Below are 9,348 nucleotides of genomic sequence, written 5' to 3'. Positions count from 1 at the left end.
TAAGCGAGAACTTATGTTATATGGCCATATGGGTTGACAACCCTCATCTTTGACGGTTCGCTACCGTCTACGGATGAAATATATTTTCGAGAATCAGTGTTTGTTCTAGCACTAAGTGATGGGGTATACAATGGAAGGAATGTTAAGCTTTGATAATTGGGTGCTCGTGAAACAAACTTTTGGAATGTATTACTATTATTTCATTGATGCAAATCTTGTGGTTCACTTGTACTTACTTACTTAAACCTATGATTTCACCAACGTTTTCGTTGACAGATTTCTATGTTTTTCTCAGGTCTTGCACGATATGTGAAACATGCTTCCGCTTACTATTTGATACTTGCATCCGATGTCGAGTATACATGCATTTCATGGAGCGTCTTTTGACTTTACTTTAAACCGTGTCGCCTAGATTTCAATCGTACTTATAACGTTGTAACTTAACTTTTGGTTGAACAATTCTTGTAAACTTTGAAACAATCTTTATTTTGAAATGAAGGCGACATATTTTGGTCAAACGTTATCTTAAAGACTTATAATCAGGTAATGGGACCCACGTAGCCGACGCCGTCACTTGACGATTTGTCGGGGTCGCTACAAGTGGTATCAGAGCTTTGGTTGTAGGGATTTAGAGTTCATTTGTGTCCACCCCGAGTCATAGGGTACATAGGTGAATCTAGACTACAACCGGCATATAGACTGAAGTAGGAATTATTTGACTAATTGTGCATTTATACTCGAACTCTTCTATTATATCTAACTCGTATTCGATCTTGGTCTTACGTTGATAAATTTTGTTGATGCGCCACCTTGACTTTATGAAGTAATGTTAAATGCACATGAGAATCAGGGTAATATAATTTCCGGGATTATATTACGGTGATTCACATGGACGTTCCGACATTATGACATAAAGAATTTAAGGCGAGTCAAGGAAAATTTTTCTCTATATCCTTATTCCATATCACGGTTAGTATTGTTAAGAATACTAATCAACGATATTCTTGTGTCATGAAGGAACAATGGCTCACCAAGGTCAACACAATACTCCTCTCGAAACTCTAGAACAAGCTCTTCAACGAATGATAACCACCGCCGTGGGTACGGCCGTGGCCGATAACTTTTCCAACAACACCAATCGTGGAGCCGGTAATTCAAGCGAAGGTTGCTCCTACAAGAACTTCATGAAGTACAACCCTCCCACTTTCGATGGAACCGGAGGACCGGTTGTTCTCACCCGATGGTTTGAACAAATGGAGACCGTTTTTAACACAAGCGGTTGTCGAGACCAAGATAAGGTCAAGTTTTCCACCCTCACCTTCACCGGCATTGCTCTCTCGTGGTGGAACACGTATGTACAATTGGTGGGGAGCGATGAAGCCCACACACTCTCTTGGACCGAATTAAGAGAAAGAATGATCACCGAATACTTTCCGCGCGACGAGACTCGAAGGCTCGAACAGGGTCTAAGGAATTTAAAAACAGTCGGAAATGACCTCAAAGCTTATAATCAACGGTTTACCGAACTAGTCTCGATGTGTCCAAATCTCATGACTCCTGAATCCCTAAGAGTCGAACTTTACATGGATGGCCTCCCTAAGAGCATTCAACACAAGGTAATGACATCTCAACCCACTAACCTACAAGAGGCTTTAAGAATGGCCTGCCAAGCCTTAGAAACGGTGAATGAAATGGAAGCACCGGCACCAATGGTCGAGAACCACCCGAGTAACAACAAAAGAACATGGGAAGCCTCTCAATCAAGCAACCACAACAATAACAACAACCCCGCCAAGAAGCCTTTCGCCTCCAACGACAAGAAAGGCTATACCGGAAAACTACCTTTTTGTAACGAATGCCACAAGCATCACTTTGAAGGATGTGGCAGGTTTCGCCACCGGCGCCAAGGACCCGTCGCTCGAAAGATGCCCAACGCACACAGAACGGGTGCTTGCTTCGAATGTGGCCAACTGGGTCATTTTAGGAATGTGTGCCCAAATAAGAAAATCAACCCCAACGCACGCCGTTGAACCTTCAACATCGACACCTAGGATGCCCAGAACGACGATGGACTAATAACGGGTACGTTTCTTCACAACAAACTGTATACTTCATACTTATTCGATTCCATTACCGCTAGATGTTTTACAACCAAGACTTTGACTTGTACTCATTACATTCCACCTTTTTCCCTTAGATACTACTTAGGCAATTTAAGCGACCAACGGAAAGATATTGTGTGTCTATAAATTCTATCGTAGGATATACGTTAAGAATATTGACTTGACACCTATAGAACTAGGGAGCTCAGAACCTATTCGTTAAGGAGAAATTGTTTCCCTACAACTAGGTATAGATTATTGTGAACTAAATAATTTTCGGTTGAAAACCGATACCCTCTTCCTCGTATCCATGACCACCTGATTACTTGCATGAATCCTGTGTGCATTCCAAAACGACCACCGTTCCGGTTACCATCAATTGGGGGTTAAGGGAGACGATGTCTCCTAAGCCATTTTTCCGAACTCGCAACGTTAGTTGTAAATCTCTCCTAGTACCGTTTGATTTATTTAGGACTCCGTCCGTATTCCTGAACCTCCTAAACCACGTATGCAACTTATCTAGACAAAGCTGTTATCGTATTTATGGATGACATCTTAACTTATTTAAGTAAAGAAGGGAAACGAACAACATCACCATCTTACGCTCGAACTTTTGAGAAAAGAGCAACTCTATACCAAATTCTCCGAGTGAGAATTTCTGTTGAACGAAGTCCAATTTTCTAGACCATGATGTTAATGGTCAAGGCATTACAATCAATCTCGAAATCAAGCCACATGTAATCAGGAAACTCTCCCAACTCAGACTTGTATTGGTAAAATCTTAGATCTCGTCTATTTTTACCGAAGATTCATTTCTGACTTTTCTCGTGTTACACGACTTTTAAACTCGTTAACTCACTAAGGAAAACTTTAAACCTCTTCATGTCTGAGCCTTGAACGTGATTCTTCACACCAACCTTCCTAGCTAAATTCGTATAGCACTAGATGGAACTCAAACATGGAAATATTTCTACTTGAACGCCGAAAGGCATACTCTCTCGTCTCAAAAAAAAAAAAAAAAAAAAAAAAAAAAAAAAAAATCAACATAACTAAAATTCGTTATTTTACACGAAGAATTCGAATACTAAATTGTGGATCCGATCAAACTTCTCGTCATCACGTACCACACTACATACCTCTGTTATTTCACCGTCACCGTCTGATATTACTGGAATTTAAGATAACACACAATCCAACGATACTTCACTCTTCTTTGATTTAACGCCCTTGTGTTTCTGATAATCGGTCAACTATTATTCAACCCCGAACTATACAACTACGTGTACTACCTCGTTTCTCTTTTAGACTTCAACTTTTGACAACTAGAGGCACGTTATGGCAACCTCGAGATGCAAGCTCATCCTATTCTAAGTCCTCATTTCACTCCTATCTTTATCGCTCGCATTTCCGTTTAAAGAAATTCCTCATATTACCTAAGTATTCGCCACGAGGGTGAATAGTCCTAACGAACATTTTTTTTCGAACCCTAACTAACTTGTTCAAACGTACCTTAAGAGATTCTATTCCAACACGGTGTATCTTTGTCAATTATTCCGTATCGAAATACTCGTTTCACTTCTAGTTTTACAAGAAACCTTGGAGACCCGTTTAGATATGAGTACCGCGTACCACCCACAAACCGACGAACCGAGCAAACGAACGATTTACGTCTTGGAAAGACATGTCACAAACTCGTATTGTCACCTTTAGTAGATCACTCATGCAACAGTAGATACCACTCGTGTGTTCACACGCACTTTCCGAAACCCTATATGACCGCTAATGTCATACCCCTGTTCATTTAACCAAAGCATCAACCACCGAAATCTGAACTCCATCAAGAAACAACAATTTAGATCGTTCAAGTCCGAGAAGGGCTCGAGACAACCCATTGTCGCCAGAAGAGTTATGCCGAACTTAGATGAAAACCCCACCAAACCCAGTGTGTGACCGCGTAGTATTGAGAAACCGCACTTTGGAAAGGTGTAATTCATTTCGGGAAATCGAGGAAGGTTATATCCGCAATATTGAACCTTTTGAAACCTTGGGGCGTATTGGAACCGCTTCCTACCGTTTAGAACTTCCGACTCAATTAAGTTTCCGTTTACCTTACATTTCGTGTAACAAACTTAGAAACGTGTCCTGCGGAACAGGAACTTGCAATCCTTCTAGATGCACCAGCTATTGATGACAAACTTCTCTTCATAGGAAAACCAGTTGAAACCGGTGATCGTAAAAATCCAAATTCATGAGAACACTCAAGGACGTTCCTTCACTTATTCATAGCATTGACATCTCCGGTCTCGAGTGAGAGGTATCGATTATTATTTCCAACTAAATTTCGGGACGAAATTTCTTTTGAGGTGTGGATAATGTAACATCCCGCATTTTTCCGTTAAATTATTTTAACGCCCGTCTTTTTTTTTTTAATAATACCTTTCGTTATTTAAATTCGTAGTTTTCGTTGACTAACGTTCATAATAATTCCGTCATTTAATTATAACACCTCTCGTTAACTTGCGTTTTAAAAATATTCGATCGGTTAAATCCCGCACCCGCTTCTAAACTCGAGGGACTAAAATTGACACGGGGCAAACTAGTTGACTAGGTCAACTAGTCCACCCCAATCACCACCATTCAATCACCTCCATCTCTCTCTCTTTCTCTCTAGCAAGAACACACACACAAACACCCAATTCAATCATTCATCATCTAAATCTGATCTAGGAGGCTTACAACAAAACAAATTACATATTTGGAATCCTCTCTTCATCCTCTACAATTTGATACCAACTTCATCTCGTTTGGGTAACATTTCTAAAACTCTAGATTTCTCTAAATTCGTGTTTTTGACTTGAAATGTTGTTAATTAGTGTCTATGGCTCATTGTGATGTCGTGTATGTAATTTGTATGCTCGATTCGTTGTTTTTGGTGTAACTAGTTCAATATGAAAATTACTTGCTAAATCCTTGATTTTGGATGATCAAATGTTGTTAGATTGTTAAAGTGCATGTTTTAAAAGTGTTACTAGTATCATTAGCTTCGTTTTGATGTATAGGTTGATTAAGGAAACTCCAAGAACATGATTAATGATTTTGTAAACTTGGATTAGGGTTTGATGAGCTTTACATGAACTTTTGATGCGTCAAATGCTATGAGATATTGTTGTTAAGTGTTTTGTTGCAATGTGTGTTTGATTACCTTCGAAACGGCATAACATACATGTAAATTGGTTGCCCGAATCATAAAATGCGTTTTTGGAACTTGAACTTTGATTATGAACGTTTAATTACGGTTTTTGGTTGTTGTAAGTGGAAGTTTGATTGATGAAATGTGCTTAGTTGTATTCCTCGTCAAAATACCTTTCCAACGATATATGATAGGCATTATAAGTGTTTGCGGGTCAATTGTTGTGTTAGAATTGATTTTGGCTCGTGCATACTTGGGAAAAACAGAAACAGACCTGCACAGATGGTGGCGCGGCGCGCCCCATCCCCGCGCGGCGCGCGGATGTGCCTGGTCAGATTCTGACCTCCTCGTCCCATTTCACGTGAAATGTTTGATGACCTACGGACCTCCGATTCACATGAAACTTGTTTTAATATACTTGTATATGAATAATTAGCATAGAAAATTTGTCCGGGACCCGACCCGAACGTGTTGACTTTTGTTGACTTTGACCCGACCAAGTTTGACTTTTTGTCAAACTTAACCAATTAATTATGCAATCTTTCTAACATGATTCTATACTTGTATCTTGCATGAAACTCGACAATTTGCTTCACATGCTACATAATCGAGTCGTATTGAGCCATAGGACTAATTGAACATCTTTGACCGTTTGTGTTTACCGTTATTGATACAACCTATATGTTTAGGTCAAGACTAGCTTTGTCTTTGCACGCGTCTACTTGTTGAAGTACTTTATTAACTCTTGCACTCAAGGTGAGATCATAGTCCCACTTTTACTCTTTTTGAACTTATATTGGGATGAGAAAACATAAACGATTCTTTTGAACTAAGTGAACACAAGAACGGGAAAACAAACATTCTACATACGAGTTTAGAACAAAAATCCTCAATTCGATTATCATTAGTTACACTTGCCGGGTGTAAGCGAGAACTTATGTTATATGGCCATATGGGTTGACAACCCTCGTCTTTGACGGTTCGCTACCGTCTACGGATGAAATATATTTTCGAGAATCAGTGTTTGTTCTAGCACTAAGTGATGGGGTATACAATGGAAGGAATGTTAAGCTTTGATAATCGGGTGCTCGTGAAACAAACTTTTGGAATGTATTACTATTATTTCATTGATGCAAATCTTGTGGTTCACTTGTACTTACTTACTTAAACCTATGATTTCACCAACGTTTTCGTTGACAGATTTCTATGTTTTTCTCAGGTCTTGCACGATATGTGAAACATGCTTCCGCTTACTATTTGATACTTGCATCCGATGTCGAGTATACATGCATTTCATGGAGCGTCTTTTGACTTTACTTTAAACCGTGTCGCCTAGATTTCAATCGTACTTATAACGTTGTAACTTAACTTTTGGTTGAACAATTCTTGTAAACTTTGAAACAATATTTATTTTGAAATGAAGGCGACATATTTTGGTCAAATGTTATCTTAAAGACTTATAATCAGGTAATGGGACCCACGTAGCCGACGCCGTCACTTGACGATTTGTCGGGGTCGCTACATGTTTCACCTGTACTCTTTTTGAAAGTTGTACGATGTGCCCATAAGACATTGGGTAATTCATCTACCCAACCAGTTCGCCTTTCGCACAACCTCTTTTTTATTCCGCTTACAATATCGCGATTTGTTACCTCGCATAAACCATTAGCTTGCGGGTGCGCTACTGACGTGAACTTTTGTATTATGTTTAAGTTAGTGCACCACGTCTTAAATGGATCTTTCGCTATTTGTGCGCCATTATCGCTAACCAATTCTCGCGGAATACCAAATCTGCACACAATGTATTCCCACACAAAATTTCGCACCTGCACACCAGTGATTGTGCGAACCGCTTTCGCTTCAACCCATTTAGTAAAATAATCAATTGCAATGATTAGGAATTTAACATTGCCAGGTCCTGCAGGAAATGGCCCCACAATGTCAATGGCCCATTTACTAAACGGCCATGGCGAATTAACAGGGATCATATCATGCCGCGGCTTTCGATTCTGCGGAGCATCCCTTTGGCAACTTTTACAGCGTTTAACAATTTTGGCCACATCGCGGTATAGGGACGGCCAAAAGTATCCCATCCGCATAATTTTCGCAGCAATAGTCTTGTATCCTGAATGTAGCGCACAAGTACCATTATGCACTTCTTCAACAAGCATTTCCGCCTCAATTGGTCCAACACACCGCATCATCGGTCTGCAGTACGATTTGCGATATAAGACATCATCTTGTATGAGATACATCGGCGTTCGCTCTCGCACTAAACGAGCTTCGCGACTATCCTCTGGCAAAATATCATTGCGAATATATTGCAGGATTGGTTCCATCCAATTTGGCTGCGCCTCTGTAACAGATGCTACCATTAAATCACTATCAATTGACTTACTTGGCAATTCCTCAACCCATACTTGTTTTTGAAAATGCGAAAATGTTAGAGCGGCTAATTTGCTCAAAGCATCTGCCTATTTGTTTTGACCTCTAGGCACTTGCGCGAGTTCAAAGTATTCGAACCGCGCAGTAGTTTCTTTTAGCAGTTGCAAGTACTTCTGCATAGAAGGATCATGCGCTTCAAAAGATCCGCTAAACTGATTCGCTACTAGTTGCGAATCTGTAAATGCATGCAACTTAACAATATTCATTTTTTGCGCGATATTTAAGCCTGCAAGCAATGCTTCATATTCTGCCTCATTGTTTGTCACATCAAAATTAAACCGCAGTGCGTAAGTGTGCTCTTCGCCATTAGAACTTACCAAAACTAAACCCGCACCTACACCTTCCGCACAAGAAGCACCATCAGTATATAACTCCCAAGTTTCATTAACTGCTGGTTTTAGCGCGGTTCGCTCATTAATTACTTCCAACTCTCCAGACAGCTCTGCGAGATAATCTGCCATAACTTGACCTTTTTCCGCACTTCGCGGAAAGTAAGATATTTGATAGGCACCCAACTCCACTACCCATAATGCGAGTCTACCGGAAATCTCCAGTTTTGTTAAGACTTGCCTGATTGGCAGATTGGTTAGCACATGCACTGGATGCCCCTGAAAATATCTACGTAGCCTTCGCGTTGTTAAAATGAGCGCATATACAAACTTTTCGATCGGCGCATAGTTTATTTCGCTTCCCGTAAGAGCTTTGCTAACAAAATACACTGGCTTTTGTATTTTGTTTCTTTCCGCTATCAAGACTGAGCCAAACGCTTCATTTGCTACTGAAATATATAGATAGAGAATTTCGCCATGAATTGGCGCTGTTAGTGTAGGCAAAGTTTTCAACAGGTTTTTCATCTCTTGAAACGCAGAATTTGCTTCAGCGGTCCAAACAAAATTCTTCTGCTTCAAGCAACCTTTTAAAGTTTTGAAAAATGGCAATTGTCGCTCAGCAGCTTTAGACAAAAAACGCGTTAGGGCGGCCAATTTGCCTGTTAAACATTGCACTTCCTTAACCGTCTTTGGCGCGGTCATATTTTCGATAGCCGCGATCTTTTTTGGATTAGCTTGAATACCTTGTTCCGTAATATGATATCCTAAAAACTTTCCTTCAGTTTCGCCGAAACTGCATTTCAGCGGATTGAGCTTCATGTTTATCTCACGCAGTTTATTAAATGTTTCGCGCATATCTTTAACGATTCGCTCTTGCGTTGTACTTTTGATGACTAAATCATCGACATAGGCCTCAAGATTATGCCCTATTTGCTTATCAAACGCGATGTCAATCAAGCGCTGATATGTCGCACCCGCATTGATTAGTCCAAAAGGCATCATTATATAACAATATATGCCTTTGCCTGTATGAAACGCGGTTTTATCTGCGTCCTCTTGCGCCATAGGGATTTGATGATAACCTCTTGCCGCATCCAGAAAACATTTATATGGAAATGCATGCAAAGATTCCACCTTTAAATCAATTTCTGGCAGCGAATAATTATCTTTGGTGCACGCTTTATTCAGATATTTGTAGTCAATACACATTCGCCAGGAATTATCTGGTTTTTTCACCAATACTGGATTCGCGATCCATGACTGATATTGTACTTCGCGCAAA

Source organism: Rutidosis leptorrhynchoides, chromosome 4, assembly GCF_046630445.1.
Source record: "Rutidosis leptorrhynchoides isolate AG116_Rl617_1_P2 chromosome 4, CSIRO_AGI_Rlap_v1, whole genome shotgun sequence".
NCBI classification, from domain to species: Eukaryota; Viridiplantae; Streptophyta; class Magnoliopsida; order Asterales; family Asteraceae; genus Rutidosis; species Rutidosis leptorrhynchoides.
This window is presented reverse-complemented; position numbering follows the sequence as displayed.